The sequence below is a fragment of the Schistocerca nitens genome, chromosome 2 (assembly GCF_023898315.1).
Source record: "Schistocerca nitens isolate TAMUIC-IGC-003100 chromosome 2, iqSchNite1.1, whole genome shotgun sequence".
Taxonomy (NCBI): domain Eukaryota; kingdom Metazoa; phylum Arthropoda; class Insecta; order Orthoptera; family Acrididae; genus Schistocerca; species Schistocerca nitens.
In genome coordinates this window covers 205,342,853-205,367,907 of record NC_064615.1, presented here as the reverse complement: position 1 = coordinate 205,367,907, position 25,055 = coordinate 205,342,853, and positions in this window count along the sequence as shown.

Here is a 25,055-nt window from a genome sequence, read left to right as displayed (position 1 = left end):
TGAACAGCTGGTTAATAACAGCAAGTGGACTGCTGTCTACGTTTTGAAAGTCATTTTTCTTCAACTCACTTGACTGAACTACAACAGCCTTAATTTTATTTTATGCTAGATGAGGTACCTGGCATTGGCTAGATTTGTATTTATTCCAATCTTATGTTATTCTGTCTCTTCCTTCCCTCACTCTCTGTCGTCCATTTCGACTTTCCCCTCACTCACCATCTCTTCACCCTTTTATCTGCCCATTTCGCACTCTCCCTGTATGTGTCCATGTCCTCCTCCGCCTTCTCCCTCCACATTACCATCCCCCACCCCAATAAGATGTTGCCTTTGCTTACCCCACAATATTTCTTAACAGATTGAAAATAATATGTGTATCAGTGTGGTTGAAATCGATCCAGGGTTTAGGAGGAGAAGTGGAGGATAAACACACACACGTTTTTAAGAGCTTCTTTTAACAAATATGTAACGCATACGACCGTCTCTATAACCCAGATAGCACAGTAAGCCGGTTTCAAACTTGTTTCCAGATGTAAAGTTCAAGTATATAAGCTTAATCAAAGCTGTTAGTTGGATTCAAGCTTGAAACAAACATCAAAGTTGGCAGAGTTCAAGCTATATTTCAAGCTTGACTTATCAAGTTTGGCTCCAGCTGTCTCTACACATGTGGAATACAGCCTGGTATTTACAGCTTGTTTTAAGCGACATAATTATTAATCTGAATTTATTGAACCTAATTAATTAAATAAATATCAGAATGGAAATGGTGTGAGAAAAAAATTATCAAGACATGTATGTTTAAATTTTTCTATTTTCAAAGTGTTTAAAATTGTTTTATTTTAAAATTTAATTATTCTGAAGCCCCTCCAGCCCCAGCACACAGACCAGAGCAGGATCAAATATCACTGACTTCTGCCGGTATAATGATCCTGTAACAGGTAAAAGAAAATGTTAGCCATACCTAAACATAAAAAATGTAAAAAGTTGAAACTGATCAACCTAAATATAATTTATGCCCCAGATTAGCAAAATAACTTCAAACTCACTGATGTAGTAAGAATCATTAACTAGTGTAAATGTCACTGAGTAACCAGCTGCTTCTGGTGACTTCATTCCAAAGAGTTTAAAAGTAATTTGAAATAACTTTTTGCTTGAAATTTTTAAAGTAAAGATGACATTTGGGTAATTTTGCGATGACTTCATGAAGAAGCCACACATCACTATTTCTAACAGTTTCAGGGCCATTTAATTTATAAAGAAACTACTGTTTAGAAAAATGTAGACGTTTTATTCTATCCACAATTATTTTTTGGTGAGTAAACCTGAATCAAAATGAAATAAAAGATGAAATCGAAATGAATTTAAGAAATTACCAGTTCAGTGGAACTGAAATGTAAAAGAACAAAATAAAGGCGAGATTTTACAAAGTTAAAATAACATTAAGTTTTAATTTATTGGTGCCACGTACTAGAGAGCTAATTTAAAATGACCTCTTTTTGCTGAACAACTTGTAATACGTATTCTTAGCTGGTAATCCATTTCACTTTCATCCAGGCTCAATTTTTCTATGTAAAAGAATATGATATTTCTTTACGTTACGTAATAATATTTAACATTTGTAATATTAGCATACCACTAGAGAAAAATGCACCAACGTACCTGTAATACAGTAATATCCTCTTCAGACCCAGTGTAGCAGTAAGGCAGGAGACGCCACACACTTACCGAACTATTTTCCAGTATAAAACAAACTCCACAACAGTCAACAATCATTAACGCGCGTCACAAAGGTAAAATGGCCGTAAACCTAGCAAAGTCAGTGCAAGGCTTATAAACGCTTGTGGTGCTTCCTGTGGACGTCTATGGAAGCTATGCTGCGTGCGCATCTGCGGTACAGCCTTCCAGGGAAATTACAATTTATTTCAAGATTGGGAAAATTATTTTAATTCAAGCTACATTTTTACAGCTTGATGTAAACTGTGTAACAGGTTGATTTTTCAATCTTGAATTTTCAACTGAATCTAAACTCAATATCCACCTTGAAATAAGCTGTGTAATGGGTTGATTTTTCAATCTTGAATTTTCAACTGAACCTAAACTCAATATCCACCTTGAAATAAGCTTGAGTGCTAGCTGGGAATGCATATTCATGAATCCAACGCACTTTCATTTAAGATTGATACAACAGCAGATTATTGGTACGAGGCACAAGCACCCATTTGTTGTCAGCACTAGAAACAAACTAGAAAACATTTCCATTATTAGCTAAGTCCCCTCCCGCCGCAACGACAAATCTATCTGCCCCTGTACTAAGTGACACCTGTAAAGGTGATAGAACAACTTTAGCGCTCCTACTTGCAATTCTTCCAGTATATTTTGCATTTGGCAAAGGAGACAGGTACAGCTGACAGCTGCAAACCATTTATTCTTTACTGGATTTGGATATATATCATTTACCGTTCTTCAGAAACTGTAAACATTAGCACCTGTTAAAATTAAATAGTACTTTCGGAAACAAACCACTCGCAACTGTTGGATGTATGTGACTCCTTCGCCAAATAACATCACTGTGCAGTTGCTGACAACAATAAGCCATGTTTATGACACTGAAATTCTGCAATACAGGGAAAAAGATTTTTAAATATCCGTCCGCCGGTTTGACAACTATTAGATTATAAGGGATATATTCGTAGGAGACATGTGAGTAATTGTGTCACGTTGTCAACAATTACATTTTAAGTCAGTCTTCACAGGAGTCGAGTGTTGAGACCGACTGGAATAATTGTTGTGGTAGCATGAGTCAATGATGACATGTGCCATTCACAGACTTTCACAGAATGACTGTCACCATGTTTACGAGTGTTGAAAACTGCGTAAAATGCTGCTGATCATATTTCAATAAACTGGAAAAAAGCATACAGTCCATCTGACTAATTCATTCCAGTTTAATTATCTCTGTGAAAAATAAAATTCACATGACTTGCATAATCTTACAATATTAATGTAGATAGGCCGGAGAATATGAAGGGAGAAGGGAAGGAAGGGAATCATTAGTAATTCTGAGCCACTACCAAAAACAAATCTGGGATCAGTGGATCTTGTTCCTGAAATTTATTTTAAAGTATTAAAATATTATATTACATTATTCAAATGGCCACAAAAACTTTATTATAATTGCATTAAGCTCACACTGTCAAAAAATGTAGAAATAAATAAGAAATTTAAAAAATAAGAAAAGGACAGATGCACCGCACATGCAACAGGCTATATAAGAAAGCTACAGGTCTCTTATTGAATCTGGTTTTTATTCATTATAATTGCAAAACAAACGAAAATACAACTATATAATTTTTCATTAATGTGACTTGTGATGTTGAACTTTTTTGACTATGTCGTCTACATCTGCGTCGTTTGGGCTGCATGCAATCCTTATTGCGTCTTCTAAATGACTGGACAACCGATTACGATATTTATCTTTCAAGTCTTCGTTTTTGAAAATGACGCTTCAGAAAGGTAAGTTGAAGGAAATAGTGTTAAATTAACTGGGCGCAGTCTCGTAAATTTTTATAATCGTTAGGCACACATTTCCAAAATTCAGTGTACTGTTGTGTTTCATGATGTTCTATAAACAGAGCTTTAAGCTGTGTGTCATGCTGAAGTTCAATTATTTCATTTAGCAAATTAGTTTTAAGAAATCCAAATTGGCAGAATAATTTGAGATCATCATGTGCAATATGCCAAGGGTTATCTACGAGAATGAAACAGCTTCGAATATTTCTAACATCATAGGGTTAAGATATACTGTGCTTGATGTTAGGGACATATGTGTTAAAGGCATTCTTGAAGCGGCTGTCATGCTACTACCAACATTAAAACTCACAGTTATTTTATATACCATTTTCCAGATAGTGATGCCGATCAGTTTGTAGAGTATTTAGATAAACTTATTCACTGTACAGAAAAATATACCAAACACAAGACAGTAATTCTAGGAGATTTAAATTTTGATGTAAGGCAAAAACACACAAAAATATTAATTTGCTTAACATGCTAACATCCCATAATCTCGTCTGTGCAAATTATAGTCCCACAAGACAACTTTCTTGTCTCGACAATTTTATCACGAATATACATAAAGATTATTTTGAATTGGGACTCCTTAATGTTGACCATCTGACAGATCACAAAGGTATATGGGTAAAACTAACAATTAATGAAACAATGGGGGATTGTGAACCAACCTAGTATGTCAGGTTATTAAATGATAAAAGCATAAATAGCTTCAGGGATAAGCTGAAGGTACTAAACTGGAATAATATAATATATGCTTCCAACAATGTTGAGGCAGCTTGTAGCAGGTTTGTTAGTACTCTATCTGAAATTTTCAATACTTCCTGTCCAATGGTTACCAAATGAAACAAAACTATGGCAAGAAAGCATGGTAGAACTACTCCACATAGGTGGTTCACACCATATTTACAGAAGCTAAGATTAATGGTTTTCATATGCTATGATAGGGTAAAAAATGGTAGTGTTGACAATGCAACGTATGTTAGCCTCAAGAGACACTATAGATCACAAATCAGATTAGCAAAATGTAGAGCAAATGATATCGTCATTAAAAATTCCAATAATAAGTGTAAGGCTGCGTGGAGGGTCATTAAAGCAGAATCAGGTACAGGTAGTCATAGTGTAAAGGTTACAACTGATGTTGATGTCACCCCAGATGAATTTAACCTCTTTTTTTTATCAATGCAGCAAACCCTAATCCCTCATCTCCTCATAAGAAGAGTTCAAAATCAAATTCACAATCTACTTATATAAACCAGTTTTTACAAAACTTTGCTGATACTGTGCCAAGCTGTAATTGGGGACATGTGGAAATAAGTGATGTAATTAAATCAATGGCAAAGTTAAGTGACCCCAGATCAGAAGATATTTGTGGCCTCTCAAATTTTGTGATTAAAAAAAATAATCGACTTGATACCATTCCCTCTCTGCACACTCATAAACTGGATATTTGACAGTGGTATTTTTCCAGACTTTCTAAAGAAGACAGTAGTAATCCCATTACACAAAAAGGGTGATAAAAACTGCATTAATAATTATCGTCCAATTTCTCTGATACCTATTTTTTCAAAAATAATCGAATATTGTATACAAAAGCAAATTAACATGCATTTGTCAAAAAACAATGTACTGACTAAGTCTCAGTATGGTTTTAGTGCCCAGTTATCAACAATTAATGCTGTTGAAAATGTTGTTTCTATTGTGGAATCTTTTGAATCCAAATTATCTGCTGAAGCCACACTAGTGGACTTTAGCAAAGCACTTGATTCTGTAAACCATGCAATACTGCTGGAAAAACTATGGTGTTATGGCATTGTGGATCTGGAACTCTCCCTCATTAAATCATATCTCAATAACAGAAAGCAAACTGTAAGCTACAACGGTCAAAAGTCACAGTTACTGAATGTCACTAGAGGTGTACCCCAAGGATCAGTGCTTGGGCCATTAATGTTTATAATATTTACAAATGACCTACCCAGCAATATGCCATGCAAATATGTGCTTTAAGCAGATGACACAACTTTCATCAATTCAGGGAAGGACATAAATAAACTGAAGGAACAAAGTAAAGATTTTCTCAGATTATCCAATATGTGATTTGAAGCCAATGAGTTAGCTATTAACTATGAAAAGACTGTAAATATATCCTTCAGCTTATCCAATGCTGATATTGAGTACACTTCTACCAAACGTCTTGGCATATACTTAGATACGAAACTAACCTGGCAGTCACATAGACAACATATCTCGAAAGCTTTCACAAGTTATCTATCTACTGAAAAAATTACGCACCTCTGCTTCTGAAAGCTTGCTGATTAATTCCTATTATGCATTCTTTCATTGCCATATTAGCTATGGTATTCTTCTATGGGGTAATTCTCCATGGTCCAGGAAAATTTTTATTTGGCTGAAGAAAGCCATCAGGAGCATCTCTGGGATTACCAAAAATAACATATCATGTAGGTCATACTTCAAAGAATTACAGATAATGACAGTCCCTTCTCTTTTTATATACAGCTGCCTTTTGTACATAAAAGAAAACTTTAACAGTTACAACCTTAGGCAGTCCGTTCATTATCATAACACTCGTCAAACATTTAAGATAGACATACCAACAACTCGACTCAAGAAAACATGAGACAGTTATGAATACATGGGAATAAGGCTTTTCAACACATTACCTGTGCAGGCATATTGTGTCTCTCTTAATACGTTTAAAAGTAAGACTAAAAAATGGCTGAAAGACAAAGCTTTTTACAGTGTTAAAGAATTTTAAAACTCTTCAAAAATAGACCTGACGAACGAAACAACTTGCAACTCTGTTTGTACCTCTTCCTAAGCTTTTATTGTCTCTGTAGTTCTACATTTAACTGTTAAACATGTGGAGAAATCCTTATGTATGAAATGTATTCTTTTATTATGCACATTCTTTAAAATGCACACTTTAGTTATGTGGGATATCTTTATGTATCAAATGTACTCCTTTATTATATATGTTCTTTTAAAATGTATACTTTAGCTTTGTGTGATGCCTCACAATAGTTATATTTCTTAATATGTAAATTGCACATTACTCATGACGACATCGATTGCATGTAAATGCTTAAAGATGGATAAATAAATAAAAATCTGGTTTTTGTTTCTTCCAAATAGGTCTCCAAATATTCTTTCGTGTTTTGGTAAATAGTTTCGGTGATAGTTAAGCCTGTTCGGAGCGTAGCAACAGTTGGAATATTAGACAGATCTTTTACTTTGAGTTCATTTATATATAATTGCAGTTTGGCTTCAAATGCAAATATTTTGTTAGTCATTTGCCCAGTTATCTTGTTTGGTCCTTGTAATTCAAAGGTAACTGTGTTGAATTTTTGTGTAATATCGGTCAAAAAAAGCTGTAAGTATCCACCATTCATCATTATCAAGTTCAGGATAATTTTTGCCTCTTTGTTGTAAGAATAAAATATTTTCTGATTTCAAATTGACAAACTGTTCCAACACTTTTCCTTTGCATAGCTATCTGACAGCAGTATGTAGGAGATCATCACTGTAACAAAGTTGCAATTCCTGCAGAAGTTCTTTAAATTTTCGGCGATTAAGTTCATGGGCACGAATGAAATTTATAACGGTTATTACCGTTTGCATAACATTCTTCACTTTGCTATTTGAAATTTGACATGTCAAACTTTCTTGATGCGGTAAGCAGTGAATGGATAGTAAATTTGGCAAATTCCATTCCTTCTTAATCAGTGCTACCAAACCATTGTTGACGCCCATCATTGACGGATAACCATCTGTACATACTGATATTAATTTGCTCATAGATAAGTCATTTTTTTTACAAATTCTTTAATTGCATTCACAAAATCACATCCTTTTGTGTGACCTTTCATGGTTATAATTGCTAAATAATCTTCCTTTATTACCCCATCATTTGTGCAGTAACACACAAATAATGGAAACTGAGCCATCGAAGCAAAATCTGTACTGGAATCACATGCAAGACTGAAGGATTTGCATAGCTTGACTTTATTAATTACTGCCTCAAACATATATTTTGAAATATATCTTCTATACGACATATACAGGTAGATTCTGAAAGTGTGAGCTTATTTAGTTTAGCTGATGTTTATTTACTGTTGCATCAGTCAAAGCTTTCATATATTTTGCCAGAATATTGCATACTTGGTATGATGCTCTTGTGACAGCCTCACTTTGCCCAACTGCTGCTAACCGAACGTTTTGTTGATGATGAATTGTAGATTTTAGATTAGCAGTTTTTTTCCTTTCTTTCATTTGAATTCAAAGGAAAAGCAACTGTAAATGAGTTGTACTTACTTGTTTAGTGGCAAAATAAATTGTATCTCTTCAGTCCCACAATCGTATCCCTGGATATTAAACAAGTGGCAGTACCTTCTTTGTGTAGACTTATAAAGCAAAACACTTCTTCCCATATATCTTGGAAACTTTTTTTCTCTTCACATATTTTCCTGTTAGTCACTGTTCTTGAGGGACACCAGACATTATTTATTCCATTAATAATTATATCTCCCCCTCCCCAATGAACCATGGACCTTGCCATTGGTAGGGAGGCTTGCGTGCCTTAGTGATACAGATAGACATACCGTAGGTGCAACCACAATGGAGGGGTATCTGTTGAGAGGACAGATAAATGTGTGGTTCCTGAAGAGGGGCAGCAGCCTTTTCAGAAGTTGCAGGGGCAACAATCTAGATGATTGACTGATCTGGCCTTGTAACCAAAATAGCCTTGCTGTGCTGGTACTGATAATGGTTGAAAGCAAGAGGAAACTACAACCGTAATTTTTCCCGAGGGCATACAGCTTTACTGTATGATTAAATGATGATGGCGCCCTCTTGGGTAAAATATTCCAGAGGTAAAATAGTCCCCCATTCGGATCTGTGGGCAGGGACTACTCAAGAGGACATAGTTATCAGGAAAAAGAAAACTGGCGTTCTACAGAATGGAGCGTGGAATGTCAGATCCCTTAATCAGGCAGGTAGGTTAGAAAATTTAAAAAGAGAAATGGATAGGTTAAAGTTAGATATAGTGGGAATTAGTGAAGTTCAGTGGTAGGAGGAGCAAACTTTTGGTCAGGTGAATACAGGGTTATACATAAAAAATCAAATAGGGATAATGCAGGAGTAGGTTTAATAATGAATAAAAAAAATAGGAGTGCGGTAAGCTACTACAAACAGCATAGTCAATGCATTATTGTGGACAAGATAGACATGGAGCCCGTGCCTACTACAGTAGTACAAGTTTATATGCCAACTAGCTCTGCAGATGATGAAGAAATTGATTAAATGTATGATGGGATAAAAGAAATTATTCAGATAGTGAAGGGAGACGAAAACCTAATAGTCATGGGCGACTGGAATTCAATAGTAGGAAAAGGGAGAGAAGGAAGCGTAGTAGCTGAATATGGATTGGGGTTAAGAAATGAAAGAGGATGCTGGCTGGCAGAATTTTGCACAGAGCATAACTTACCTTATTTACTCGAATCTAAGCCGCAATTTTTTCCGGATTTTGTAATCCAAAAAAACCGCCTGTGGCTTAGAATCGAGTGCAAAGCAAGCAGAAGTTCTGAAAAATGTTGGTAGGTGCCGCCATAACTAACTTCTGCCGTCGAATATATGTAGCGCTACACAGGCATGCTTTGCAGGCACAAAGATAAATACTGGCGCCAAAACCTCTGCGTCAGTAAGTAAATTAAAAAGAAAAAAAGTGGAAGACGAGCTTTCTTCCCCGCCCTGAGTTTCGACCAATGCAATTTGCATACATTATCCAACGAAGTAAATACAAATTCCGTATTTTTTATCTTCGAATTTAGCAGCATTTCAATGTACTACGAAAATCCGACTGGCAAGACTGGGATGTTTCTCAATATGGCCAACTCTATGTTCTGAATTTTTTCCTACATGTTAGAAGAGATTGTTGCTAAAAGAAACTTTTATGAATTGTGAATCACATGCAGTATTCTCTTGACCATAAAAGTAATATGAATATAAACATTTTGCCATGTATTGTTTCGTGTTTGTTGCTATCTCATTTAAATCCTGTCTGCCTAATAAAATACGAAACTAGAGTGAGACAAGAGCAAACGCCGAAGAATATAAATATCATGTCACGTTTATATTCGTATTATTCTTATGCCTAATAGTGATACAGTCAGAAATGAAGCACGGCAATTGACTAGATTTTTAAATCTAAGATGACTCTAATTTCTGTGCAGAATGTAATGTACTAAAAAGGCGCCTGCAAAGATTTTCAAACGGAGAAAATTTTTTGCTAAACTCTCGTTCAGAACATCTTCTATCATACGCAGTCCATTATTTGGTTCTTGTTGATCATTATCAAAGAAAGCAGCAGTGTAAGTAACAACAAATAGCAGTCTCTTGCCATTGTTTCGCTAATGAGACGATTCCTTCTTTTTTCTTTTTTTTTTTTTTTTTCCCAAAAGCGGCTGTAGCGCGCACTAAAGCAAGCCATGCGGCGAGCGGCGACAGGCCTTAAACACTCATTATCAGAATGTGACAAACAATGCATGACACAGTACAGTAATGCATTTTCAGCTTAGAGTGACGTAAACACCTATAACAAAGAGAACGGCACTTATCAAATCAAAGAAAAATAAGCAATCAATTCAAACCATACGAAGCACGTGAAAAAGGAAGGGTACCCGTATAAATACGGACGGAGCGCCTGACGCATAGCAATGGCTACCTGGTAAAGCGTAACTGCTAAGCTTACGACTGGAACCAAAGTACTGTAGCTGTATCGTAATTCATTCGACCTAAATTGTGTCTCATATTACAATGGACCAACTTTGTTTCAATTTGGGGGTGCGGCCTAAAGCTTTTCTCTCCCCTCGAATTTCAAGTCTCAAATTTCAGGTGCGGCTTAGTTTCGATAAAGTTTTTTTTCCTTGATTTCGAGTCTCATTTTTCAGGTGCAGCTTAGATTCGAGTAAATACGGTAATCATAGCTAACACTTGGCTCAAGAATCCTGAAAGAAGGTTGTATACCTGGAAGAAGCCTGGAGATCTAGAAGGTATCAGATAGATTATACACTCCTGGAAATTGAAATAAGAACACCATGAATTCATTGTCCCAGGAAGGGGAAACTTTATTGACACATTCCTGGGGTCAGATACATCACATGATCACACTGACAGAACCACAGGCACATAGACACAGGCAACAGAGCATGCACAATGTCGACACTAGTACAGTGTATATCCACCTTTCGCAGCAATTCAGGCTGCTATTCTCCCATGGAGACGATCGTAGAGATGCTGGATGTAGTCCTGTGGAACGGCTTGCCATGCCATTTCCACCTGGCGCCTCAGTTGGACCAGCGTTCGTGCTGGACGTGCAGACCGCGTGAGACGACGCTTCATCCAGTCCCAAACATGCTCAATGGGGGACAGATCCGGAGATCTTGCTGGCCAGGGTAGTTGACTTACACCTTCTAGAGCACGTTGGGTGGCACGGGATACATGCTGACGTGCATTGTCCTGTTGGAACAGCAAGTTCCCTTGCCGGTCTAGGAATGGTAGAACGATGGGTTCGATGACGGTTTGGATGTACCGTGCACTATTCAGTGTCCCCTCGACGATCACCAGTGGTGTACGGCCAGTGTAGGAGATCGCTCCCCACACCATGATGCCGGGTGTTGGCCCTGTGTGCCTCGGTCGTATGCAGTCCTGATTGTGGCGCTCACCTGCACGGCGCCAAACACGCATACGACCATCATTGGCACCAAGGCAGAAGCGACTCTCATCGCTGAAGACGACACGTCTCCATTCGTCCCTCCATTCACGCCTGTCGCGACACCACTGGAGGCGGGCTGCACGATGTTGGGGCATGAGCGGAAGACGGCCTAACGGTGTGCGAGACCGTAGCCCAGCTTCATGGAGACGGTTGCGAATGGTCCTCGCCGATACCCCAGGAGCAACAGTGTCCCTAATTTGCTGGGAAGTGGCGGTGCGGTCCCCTACGGCACTGCGTAGGATCCTACGGTCTTGGCGTGCATCCGTGCGTCGCTGCAGTCCGGTCCCAGGTCGACGGGCACGTGCACCTTCCGCCGACCACTGGCGACAACATCGATGTACTGTGGAGACCTCACGCCCCACGTGTTGAGCAATTCGGCGGTACGTCCACCCGGCCTCCCGCATGCCCACTATACGCCCTCGCTCAAAGTCCGTCAACTGCACATACGGTTCACGTCCACGCTGTCGCGGCATGCTACCAGTGTTAAAGACTGCGATGGAGCTCCGTATGCCACGGCAAACCGGCTGACACTGACGGCGGCGGTGCACAAATGCTGCGCAGCTAGCGCCATTCGACGGCCAACACCGCGGTTCCTGGTGTGTCCGCTGTGCCGTGCGTGTGATCATTGCTTGTACAGCCCTCTCGCAGTGTCCGGAGCAAGTATGGTGGGTCTGACACACCGGTGTCAATGTGTTCTTTTTTCCATTTCCAGGAGTGTATAATGGTAAGACAGAGATTTAAGAACCAGGTTTTAAATTGTAAGACATTTCCAGGGGCAGATGTGGAATCTGACCACAATCTATTTGTTATGTACAGTACAGTAAAACTGAAGAAAGTGCAAAAAGGTGGGAATTTAAGGAGATGGGACCTGGATAAACTGACTAAACCAGAGGTTGTACAGAGTTTCAGGGAGAGCATAGGGGAACAATTGATAGGAGTGGGGGAAAGAAATACAGTAGAAGAAGAATGGGCAGCTTTGAGGGATAAAGTTGTGAAGGCAGCAGAAGATCAAGTAGGTAAAAAGATGAGGGCTAGTAGAAATCCTTGGGTAACAGAAGAAATATTGAATTTAATTGATGAAAGGGGAAAAATAAAAATGTAGTAAATGAAGCAGGCAAAAAGGAATACAAACGTCACAAAAATGAGATCGACAGGAAGTGCAAAACGGTTAAGCAGGGATAGCTAGAGGACAAATGTAAGGATGTAGAGGATTATTTCACTAGGGGTAAGACAGATACTGCCTACAGGAAAATTAAAGAGACCTTTGGAGAAAAGAGAACGATTTGTATGAATATCAAGAGCTGTGATGGAAAACCAGTTCTAAGCAAAGAAAGGAAAGCAGAAAGGTGGAAGGAGTATATAGAGGGCCTATACAAGGGCGATGTACTTGAGGACAGTATTATGGAAATGGAAGCGGAAGAGGATGTAGATCTAGATGAAATGAGAGATTGATACTGCGTGAAGAATTTGACAGTGCACTGAAAGACCTGAGTCGAAACAAGGCCCGGGAATAGACAACGTTCCATTAGAACTACTGACAGCCTTGGGAGAGCCAGTCCTGACAAAACTCTACCATCTGGCGAGCAAAACATATGAGACAGGTGAAATACTCTCAGACTTCAAGAAGAATATAATAATTCCAATCCTAGAGAATGTAGGTGTTGACAGATGTGAAAATTACCGAACTATCAGTTTAATAAGTCACGGCTGCAAAATACTAACGTGAATTCTTTACAGACGAATGGAAAAGCTGGTAGAAGCCGACCTTGGGGAAGATCAGTTTGGATTCCGTAGAAATATTGGAACACGTGAGGCAATACTGACCTTACGACTTATCTTAGCAGATATATTAAGGAAAGGCAAACCTACATTTCTAGCATTTGTAGACTTGGAGAAAGCTTTTGACAATGTTGACTGGAATACTCTCTTTCAAATTCTGAAGGTGGCAGGGGTAAAATACAGGGAGCAAAAGGCTGTTTAAAATTTGTACAGAAACCAGATGGCAGTTATAAGAGTCGAGGGGCATGAAAGGGAAGCAGTGGTTGGGAAGGGAGTGAGACAGGGTTGTAGCCTCTCCCCGATGTTATTCCATCTGTATATTGAGCAAGCAATAAAGGAAACAAAAGACAAATTCGGAGTAGGTATTAAAATCCATGGAGAAGAAATAAAATCTTTGAGGTTCGCCGATGACATTGTAATTCTGTCAGAGACAGCAAAGGACTTGGAAGAGCAGTTGAACAGAATGGACAGTGTCTTGAAAGGAATATATAAGATGAACATCAACAAAAGCAAAACGAGGATAATGAATGTAGTCGAGTTAACTCGGGTGATGCTGAGGGAATTAGATTAGGAAATGAGACACTTAAAGTAGTAAAGGAGTTTTGCTATTTGGGGAGCAAAATAACTGATGATGGTCGAAGTAGAGAGGATATAAAATGTAGACTGGCAATGGCAAGGAAAGCATTTCTTTAGAAGAGAAATTTGTTAACATCGAGTATAGATTTAAGTGTCAGGAAGTTGTTTCTGAGAGTATTTGTATGGAGTGTAGCCATGTATGAAATGAAACATGAACGATAAATAGTTTGGACAAGAAGAGAATAGAAGCTTTCAAAATGTGGTGCTGCAGAAGAATGCTGAAGATTAGATGGGAAGATCACATAACTAATGAGGAGGTATTGAATAGAATTGGGGAGAAGAGGAGTTTGTGGCACAACTTGACTAGAAGAAGGGATCGGTTGGTAAGACATTTCTGAGGCATCAAGGGATCACCAATTTAGTATTGGACGGCAGTGTGGAGGGTAAAAATCGTAAAGGGAGACCAAGAGGTGAATACGCTTAGCAGATTCAGAAGGATGTAGGTTGCAGTAGATACTGGGAGATGAAGAAGCTTGCACAGGGTAGAGTAGCATGGAGAGCTGCATCAAACCAGTCTGAGGACTGAAGACCACAAAAACAACAACAATAATTATATCACCAAATATGAGCACAAATACACTCAATACCCTACGAACGCTCAGGGGAAACGAAACTTAGTTCACGACTGACATACTGACAAGACAAAGCTAACAATGAGGCAAACAATTGGTCTTCGGTACGCAGCGCATTTGATGCATGGCTAATATTATTGGCTAGCATGCCGCTCATGCCTTTAGTGCTGCGGAACACCGCAAGTGGCACGTTAAATGAAAGTGGTGGATGGTTTTCAGTTACCTAATTACTTCCCCAACTTAATCACAATTCTACGCAGTTTCCATAAACAAAACACCACTATGCCAGACAAATAACGAAAACATGATCTGGGCGGCATGCCGCCCGCGGGCCACAGTTTGACGACCACTGTCCTAGAGGGTGGTACTGTTCTTCATACGTTCATACGTCATGTCCTAGTGACCTCTCCTGCCATAGTAATTGGTAATGTTGTGTCTGATTCACTTTTCTTGCTGACTCACCTTGTAGTGGATGTGATACAGTGTTGTACACAATGGTTCTGTATTCGAATCGAGATCTTGCCGAAATGGTGTTTACGTGAGGAAAGGCAAATGGCAATGGGTGGCGAGAAGCAAGGTCGTATCAGGAGACCTATCCTCAGTGACAGCAACCACAGCTTTCAATGTTTGCAACAGTGTTTCACTTTTTGTCTGAGATAGGGTCACTTCACTAAGCAGAATATCATGAAGGACACACCCGAAATATTCAGACACCAGACTTGGAGGAAAATATGATTAACACTGTGGAAGGTGACCACTGTGTCAGTACCAGGCAGTTGGTCTGCCAGTGGAACTCTCTCCATGAGAATTGTTACTACCCGTATCACTTACAGTTTGTACTAGGCTTACTAGCAACAGACTTTCCACATCAGGAGCAGTTTGTCACTGGTTTCTTCACCAGGCAACAACAATTCTGGGATTTGTCTCATCCATCCTATTCACAGATGAGGCCACCTTTATGCGGAATAGTACCTTCAACTTTCATAACAGTCATCTGTAGGATAGCATGCAGAACCACCTTGGTATGGTGACAGTGAAGCATCAGCATCTGTGCAGCCAGAATGTGTGGGCTGAGATAATTGGTGGCCGTATTTTGGGACCAGTCTTCCTTCCATGTCGCCTAACACGCCAGAACTATTGGTGTTTCTTGCAAGTGACTTTGCCTCTCCTGTTGGAAGAAGTGACATTGATGATTCGAAGGGTTATGTGGTTTCTACATGAAGCTGCTCCAGCCCACTTAACCGTTACTGTCCAAACGCATCTCAATCGTGTCTTCCCTGGTCAATGGATCGGACGAGAGGGTCCAGTTGCATGTCCTCCTTGTTCACTGGATCTCAACACGTGATTTTTGGATATGGGGGCCATCTCAAAAGTGTCATGTATCCAAAGCCCATTCCAGTTATGGCGACACTGGAGGAGCATATCCATGCTGCCTTTGACACATGCATCCTCGCTGATGTGAACATGTGAGACAGAACATGCTATGGCATGTACACGCATGCATTGAGGCCTATGTAAACCATTTTGAACACTTGCAGTAACTGTGGCTGCATGGTTCAGCACATATTAGACTGCAGTCTCTGTAAAATATATGAATGAATAAATGATCTCTAACGTAGAAACCATGCATTTCTGCACATAAGTTCATTAGACCTTTTTTTGTTCCATATCCTCTCATCAAACAATACCTAGAGTTTGTACACAATGGAAAAAATGACCCTGTATATGTGCTGATTAACCTTCTGGAATCCGCTTAAATTGTAGTACCGGTAATGTAGTTGCAGTGGTGCCAGTGTGGCTGCAAACAGGCCGCATCATGATTTTATTTATTTATTTATTTATTTATTTATTTTTGTGCTAGGTATGCAATATTTTGTTAATATTTGGTTATAGGAAAGTATAATGATGATTGAAGAATAATCTAATGTAGACAAGATTATATATTGAACAAACATTAATATATTACCTTAAGATTTGAACTAGGTGCAAAAATACATTCAACAATGGGTTTAGTATACAAATGAAGAAAGTACCTCATAAAGAAATAACTGAGATAATGCATATATCTCAGACACTCTAAAGAAAACTTGAAAAGAATATCATTAATCATAAGTAAAAACTAGAATTGATGCTCTTAAATTAAAAATGTGGTACCTAGAGAAAAGTTTCTCATTCACCTTGAACTTAGTTTTTTTGTAAATGACAAAACATAATCTTAGGTGGTCGTTTTCTTTTAAAAAGCACAAAACTGCAAGACATCATCCCGTAGAATATACCCCATTGCATATTCTCTTCTCTGTCTTCAGCTGTTTCATCCCCTTGGCATCTGCTGCAAATCACTGATAGTGTGGTATGTTTTTTACAAGCTTTGTGGAGCATTTCTTGCAGGCAAGGCTTGTTCTGTTATTTTTATGGAACCCATATAAGTAACAAATTCTCCTACAAAGAGCTGAGGTGGCATTGGGAAGCCCCACTGAGGGTTCATTGTACTTAGAATTAGGAAAAGTTTTATATCCTTCGGAAGCCTCCAGTTTGGTGCTCAGTTTCTCAGGTTTGGTTCCATCAACATTTGAGCAGATTCACTGAGATAAAGTCTTCTTCTGTAATTATTTTCTCTGGCAACATTGGTTTTAGTATTAATTTTCAGAGAGCAGAGACCATCCACCCAATTTAAATGACTCTTTAGTGGAAACCAGAAAGAGGAGGAAGCCCACAAGATAAACAGAGGTATGACGTTACCTAAGGTAAGTGGTTCTCCAGGAATGAATAAAAGCAATAGCAAGAGCAAATAAAATAAAATCAACCCTCCCCCTTTTAATATACTGTATCACAATGTTCAGTCCTTAATAAACAAGTTACAAGGATTTGACGTAATATTGGGATCTGACCTAAATGTTGATGTCATCTGTATAACTGAACACTGGCTAGAAAAGCAGCAAATAAGTACTGCAAATATTCCTGGTTTCCTTTAAGACAATCCATTCTGCAGATCTTTTCACAAACAAGGAGGAACAATCATATTTGTAAGGCAGGATTTAAGGTATAGAGCAATCCAAAAACACCCTGTAAGAAAAGGATCTTGAAATAGCAATCAGTGAACTTTCTGTCATGTCACTCTATACAGATCCATCAACAGAAATTTTGAAAGACTTCTTATGTAACCTAGAAATGCTCTTTACTCTAGAACCATCCAAAGATAAGATCATATAGGGTGACTTCAACACTGATTTTTGTAACACTCAAATCACAGAGATAAACTACTGTACATGACAAAGAGTTTCAATCTAATCCCTCTGTAAATACACCAACAAGAATCTCTTTAAACAATGAACCTGCCCTTTTAGAGCAAATGTTCATCCAAGAAACCTACTACCCATATAACACTAAAGTAATAAATATGGGCTACAGTGATCTTGAAGTTCTGAAGGTCACCTATCAAAATAAGTGAGTGTAGAGCCCTCAGTGACAGTGAGATTATACACTTCTGCTAATGCCGAGAAACACAGGATGAAGTGAACAGTGAGCCTGATACAAATAAAAAATTCAATAACTTTCATGGTACATATAAGCATTATTTTGATTTAGTCTTTCCAGTTAAGAAGTATAGATCAAAACAATCTGGTGATAATAGCTAGGTTACAACTGGCATAAAAACCTCCAGTGTGATGAAAAGATTCCTGCACTCATATAAAAAATAGAACCCTGTATCATTAGAAATAAAAAATTATATAAAAATATACAATATCTACCACAAAGTTATTATATATGCAAAAAAAGTGTGTGTGATAGAGAAAGAAAGAAACGTGCAAGGGTCATTGCAGAAGTCATGGCAATTTTTTTTTTTTTTTGTCTTGCAAATGGTAACAAATTAAAAAGTTCTGAAATATGCAAGCAGAAAGTTAGTTCATATGTAAATGTTACATGTAGGGAGACGGATGAACACACACACCACCATAATAAAGATATAGCATGAGAAGAAAGATGTAAAAATGTTCGTTGTCGCAAACTTGTATTACTGTCAGTTGCAACAGTACAGGGCAGGAAGAGAGACCTGTGAAATCTTAAGAGTGCCTCAGAATAGTCTCCCAATGCCCTGGAAGACACCGTATATGTTTGGCCTCACCATGAGTGTATCATTGCATCTCATGCATTACTATTATGATAATGTCTTCATGTGTTCGAAAGCGTGCTCCACCCAATGGCTCTTTCAGATTTGCTCACATCACGTTACTGCGGATTCTTGGGGAGACTCCTGGAATGTGAGTAGTTTGTGATGTACTATTGTGTACTGCTGCAACTGACAATAAAACACATTTGCAACAACAAACTATTTTTGTCTTTTTTCTCATGCTATAACTTTATGGCGATGTGTGTGTTCACCCACCTCCCTACATGTAATTTTTGCATATGAACTAATCTTTCATTTGGATATTTCAGGATTTTTTATTTTGTTACAGCCTTGGGAGAGCCAGTCCTGAAAAAACTCTACCATCTGGTGAGCAAGATGTATGAGACAGGTGAAATACCCACAGACTTCAAGAAGAATATAATAATTGCAATCCCAAAGAAAGCAGGTGTTGACAGATGTGAAAATTACCAAACAATCAGTTTAATTAGCCACAGCTGCAAAATACTAATGCGAATTCTTTACGGACGAATGGAAAAACTAGTAGAAGCCGACCTTGGGGAAGATCAGTTTGGATTCCGTAGAAATATTGGAACACGTGAGGCAATACTGACCTTACGACTTATCTTAGCAGATATATTAAGGAAAGGCAAACCTACATTTCTAGCATTTGTAGACTTGGAGAAAGCTTTTGACAATGTTGACTGGAATACTCTCTTTCAAATTCTGAAGGTGGCAGGGGTAAAATACAGGGAGCAAAAGGCTGTTTAAAATTTGTACAGAAACCAGATGGCAGTTATAAAGAGTCGAGGGGCATGAAAGGGAAGCAGTGGTTGGGAAGGGAGTGAGACAGGGTTGTAGCCTCTCCCCGATGTTATTCCATCTGTATATTGAGCAAGCAATAAAGGAAACAAAAGACAAATTCGGAGTAGGTATTAAAATCCATGGAGAAGAAATAAAATCTTTGAGGTTCGTCGATGACATTGTAATTCTGTCAGAGACAGCAAAGGACTTGGAAGAGCAGTTGAACAGAATAGACAGTGTCTTGAAAGGAAGATATAAGATGAACATCAACAAAAGCAAAACGAGGATAATGGAATGTAGTCGAGTTAACTCAGGTGATGCTGAGGGAATTAGATTAGGAAATGAGACACTTAAAGTAATAAAGGAGTTTTGCTATTTGGGAAGTAAAATAACTGATGATGGTCGAAGTAGAGAGGATATAAAATGTAGACTGGCAATGGCAAGGTTGGTTTGAGGATTAAAGGGACCAAACTACAAAGGTCATCGGTCCCTTGTTTCATAAACACACAGAGCACAGGGAAACCATCCATAAGCATTCGAAGCAGAAGATAAAAATCCCAGGGGAAGAAAATCCCCAAGGTCAATAATAAAGAAACATGGAAAACGGAGCACAGCAACAAAAACAACAAAGAGAAGAAAGGCAGAAGGAATTATAACTGCACAGCAGAGGACTGTGGCTGGCTGATCACGAAAATAATAGGATGAGCCAGCCACTCTGCAACACGTTAAAACCACCAGCCTAAAAGATTAGGGTGGAGTCGAATTACAACACAAAACGAAGTAAAAGATACAGTACACAAGAGGGTCACGCAATAAAATTAGAGGGACCTATAAAAGCCACTTGCTCGAATAAAACTTAAAACACGATCTGCCATAGAGACATCGTCACCCAAAAGAGATGTTAAATCACCCAGGAGATTAAAAGATTGCCTGATGGCGGTTAAAAGAGGACAGTCCAACAATATATGGGCCACCGTCATATTTGCACCACAGCGACAATGAGGGGGGTCCTCTCGACGCAGCAGATGACCATGCGTCAGCCAAGAGTGGCCAATGCGGAGCCTACACAGAACAACAGAATCCCTGCGAGAGGCCCGCATGGAGGAACGCCACACAGTCGTTGTCTCCTTGACCTGCCGCAACTTGTTGGGGGCAGACAGAGTGCGCCATTCGTCTGCCCACATCCCAAGGACCCGACGGCATAACACCGATCGGAGATCAGTTGCCGGGAGGCCGATCTCCAACGGCAGTTTGCGGGTGGCTTCTTTAGCTAACTTGTCAGCGTGTTCGTTTCCCGCTATCCCAACGTGTCCCGGGGTCCATATGAACACCACTGAACGTCCACGCTGTTCAAGACCATGAACAGACTCCTGGATGGCAACAACAATGGGATGGCGTGGGTAGCACTGGTCAAGAGCCTGTAGACTACTGAGAGAGTCACTGCAAATGACAAAAGACTCGCCAGTGCTGGTACGAATATGCTCAAGGGCACGAAAAATGGCTGTTAGCTCTGCGGTGTAAACACTGCAGCCTTCCGGCAAGGAGCGCTGGTCTACATAGTCCGCATGAGCATAAGCGTACCCCACACGGCCATCAACCATCGAGCCATCGGTATAGAGAACCTCCGAGTCATGGAATGCGCCTAGGAGAGCAAGGAATTGGCGGCGCAAGACCGCAGGAGGAACTGAATCTTTTGGCCATCGGGAAAGTTCCAGCCGAAGCTGCGGCCGACGAAGACACCAAGGTGGTGTATGTGGGTGGACCTGAAAAGCAGATGGAAGAGGCAAAGACTCGAGTTCACTAAGGAGTGACCGAACACGGATCCCAATTGTGAGGCCTGATCGCGGTCGCCGGTGTGGGATATGGACTGCCGCATCGGCGAAAAGGAGACGGTAGTTAGGGTGACGGGGAGAACAACGGACGTGGGCAGCATAGTTGGCTAAGAGTTGTTGACGCCGAATGTGGAGCGGAGGAACCCCAGCCTCAGCAAGTAGGCTATTAACAGGACTGGTGCGGAATGCTCCTGTCGCCTGTCGAACCCCACAGTGGTGAACGGGGTGCAGCAGTTGCAACGCTGAGGGCGACGCCGAGCTATACGCCACACTCCCATAATCAAGCCGGGACAGCACAAGGGCTTTGTAGAGCTGCAGCAGCGTGTTACGATCTGCACCCCAAGTTGTGTTGCTCAGGCAGCGGAGGGCATTCAGATGCTGCCAGCACTGACGCTTGAGCTGACGAATATGTGGAAGCCAAGTAAGCCGGGCATCGAACAGCAATCCCAGAAAACGGTAAGTGTCAACAACCCTGAGCATGGCATCCTGAAGATACAGCTCAGGGTGGGGATGGACAGTTCGACGCCGACAAAAGTGCATAACACAAGTCTTCGCAGGGGAAAACTGAAACCCATGGGTGAGGGCCCACGCCTGCGCCTTGCGGATGGCTCCCTGCAACCGACGTTCTGCAACACCAATGGTGGAGGAGCTGAAAAAGATGCAGAAATCGTCAGCATATAACGTGGGTGAGACAGACGACCCTACTGCTGCTGCAAGGCCATTAATGGCCACAAGGAAAAGGGGCACGCTCAATACAGAGCCCTGAGGAACGCCGTTCTCCTGGATATGAAGTGAACTATGGGATGTGCCAATTAAAACGCGGAATGTCCGAACGGATAAAAAATTCTGAATAAAAATGGGGAGAGACCCCCGGAGACCCCACCCGTGCAACGTGGCGAGAATATGGTGCCGCCACGTCGTGTCATATGCTCTGGAGAGATCGAAAAAGACGGAGACGAGGTGTTGGCGCCTGGAAAAAGCAGTGCGGATTGCAGACTCAAGAAAGACCAAAGTATCGGCGGTGGAACGGCCCTGACGGAAGCCGCTCTGGCACGGAGCCAGAAGACCCCGAGACTCGAGCAGCCAACACAGCCGTCGACTCACCATGCGTTCCAGCAGCTTGCACAGAGTATTTGTTAAGCTGATGGGCCGATAACTATCCACAGTAAGCGGGTCCTTACCAGGCTTCAGCACCGGAATGATGGCACTTTCTCGCCACTGCGACGGAAAGACACCATCACCCCATATGCGGTTGAAGATAGCAAGAACACATCGCTGACAGTCCGGGGACAGGTGTTTGAGCATCTGATTGTGGACGCCATCTGGCCCAGAGGCTGTATCGGGGCACTGTGCCAGGGCGCTCTGGAGTTCCCACAAACTAAATGGGGCGTTGTACGCCTCAGGGTGGCGAGAAGCGAAAGAAAGCCGTTTGCCTTCCTCCCGGCGTTTGAGCGCGCGAAACGCAGGCGGGTAATTCCCCGACGCAGAGGCCCGAACATAGTGCTGTGCGAAATGCTCGGCGATTGCATCGGCATCGGTGGATATCGCCCCGTTGATGGTAAGCCCTGGGACACCTGTAGAGTACTGCAATCCAAAGATGCGCCGAATCTTCATCCACACCTGGGAGGGGGAAGTACGGGAACCAATGTTGGAAACGTACCTCTCCCAGCACTCCTGTTTCCGCCGTTTGATAAGCCTCCGTACCTGAGCACGGAGACGTTTGAATAAAATGAGGTTCTCCAAAGACGGGTGCCGCTTATGTCGCTGAAGAGCTCGCCGACGTTCTTTAATGGCGTCAGCGACCTCTGGAGACCACCAAGGCACCGACTTTCGCCGGGGGCACCCTAGCGAACGAGGAATGGTACGTTCCGCAGCGGAAACAATCGCTGCAGTCAGTGTCTCAACCGCCACATCGATGGTACCATGGGGGAGAGATTCAACAGTGGCAGCAGAGGAGAACGTGTCCCAGTTTGCCTTGCTAAATGCCCATCTAGGCGAGCGTGCAAGGGAGCGACGCTGTGGTAGTGAAAGGAAGATCGGAAAATGGTCACTACCACACAAGTCCTCGTGGACTCTCCAGTGGACCGATGGTACAAGCCCTGGGCTGCACAATGACAGATCTATGGCCGAGAACGTGCCATGCGCCACACTGAAATGTGTGGCGGCGCCAGTGTTTAAGAGGCAGAGGTCGAGTTGGGAGATGAGATTCTCGACATCTCTGCCTCGGCCAGTAATCTTCGATCCACCCCACAGGGGATTGTGGGCGTTAAAATCCCCAAGGAGAAGAAAAGGCGTGGGAAGTTGGGCGACAAGTGCAGCCAATTCGGTCAGGGAGACTGTACCACCTGGAGGGAGATAGATACTGCAGACGGTTATGTCCTGGGTAGTCCTTACGCGGACAGCCACAGCTTCCAATGACGTTTGAAGGGGCACAGGAGCACTATATACAGAGGTAAGGACATACACGCAGGCTCCACCTGACACACAATTGTAGGTGCTACGGTTGCAGTAATAACCCCTGTATCCACGGAGGACAGGGGTCCGCATTGCCGGGAACCAGGTTTCCTGGAGAGCAATGCATAAAGGAGGTGTCATGCTTAGAAGCTGACGTAGCTCAGGTAGATGGCTAAAATAACCGCCACAATTCCACTGGAGGATTGTACAGAGCGTGTCCTGTAGGGGCATTCAGGCACTGAAAAGCCAAATTACTTTGCAGGGTCACATGCTGCCACCGACTGAGTGACAGACGTCGCTACAGCCATCGTTTCTGAGGAGACGACGAGATCCAGGTCATCAGGGGACGCAAAGAGCTCGACCTCATCCTCAGAGGATGAGCTGACAGGAAGCGTTGGTGCGGGAACCACTGGGTCCTTACCCTTCTTGGAGAGCTTCCTCTTCTCTCTCTTGTCTTTGGGAGGAGGGTTGGCATGCTGGGAGGGCTTTCCTGATGCAGTATCAGGAACAGAGGAAGAGCGTGAAGCCCTTCGACCAGCAGCTGGTGGCTGCTTCAGCCACTGGCTAGTGTCTTGTGAGACACTAGAGAAGTCCTTGGAAGGGACTCCCCCAAGGGATCCCTTCCGAACAAGTGAGGCCGGAGGAGGATGTTGCGTCTCCAGCTGAGCAGCCGGAGAGAGCTGTCGCTTACCCGGCTGAGGAGCCGGAGAGGGCTGTCGCCGCTCCGGCTGAGAGGTGGGGACTGACGTCCCCGGTTGCTTGGGGCGCACTGCTCCCAAACTGGGTGCTTTGGGAGCAGTGGAAGAGAGAGTGGCCTGTCCCAGCGGTGGGGCAGACGTTACTGGATTTCTCTGTGGGCCAACGGAGAAGGGAGTCTGTGCAGGAGCTGGTGGCGGCAGTGTGACGGTAGCATAACTCCTCAACAGAGGTGTGGGGTTGAGTCGTTCCAGCTTCTTCTTTGCCTCTTGGTAAGTTAAACGGTCCAAGGTCTTAATTTCTTGGATCTTCCGCTCTCGTTGATAGACTGCACAGTCTGGCGAGCAGGGAGAATGATGCTCCCCACAGTTAACGCAGGTGGGAGGCGGAGCACATGGAGCATTAGGATGGGAAGGTTGTCCACAATCACGACACGTGGGGCTGGCAGTGCATCTGGAGGACATATGTCCGAACTTCCAACACTGGAAGCATCGCATAGGGGGCGGGACATAGGGCTTGACATCGCACCGGTAGATCATGACCTTGACCTTCTCAGGCAAGCAGTCACCCTCAAAGGCCAAGATGAAGGCACCGGTAGCGACCCTATTATCCTTGGGCCCCCTAAAGACACGACGGACAAAGTGCACACCTCGTCGTGCCAGGTTCTCCCGTAGCTCGTCATCAGACTGTAGCAGAAGATCTTTATGAACAATAATCCCCTGGACCAAATTTAAGGACTTATGGGGAGTGACAGTAACGGGGATGTCACCAAGCTTCTCACAGGCGAGTAATGCCTGGGA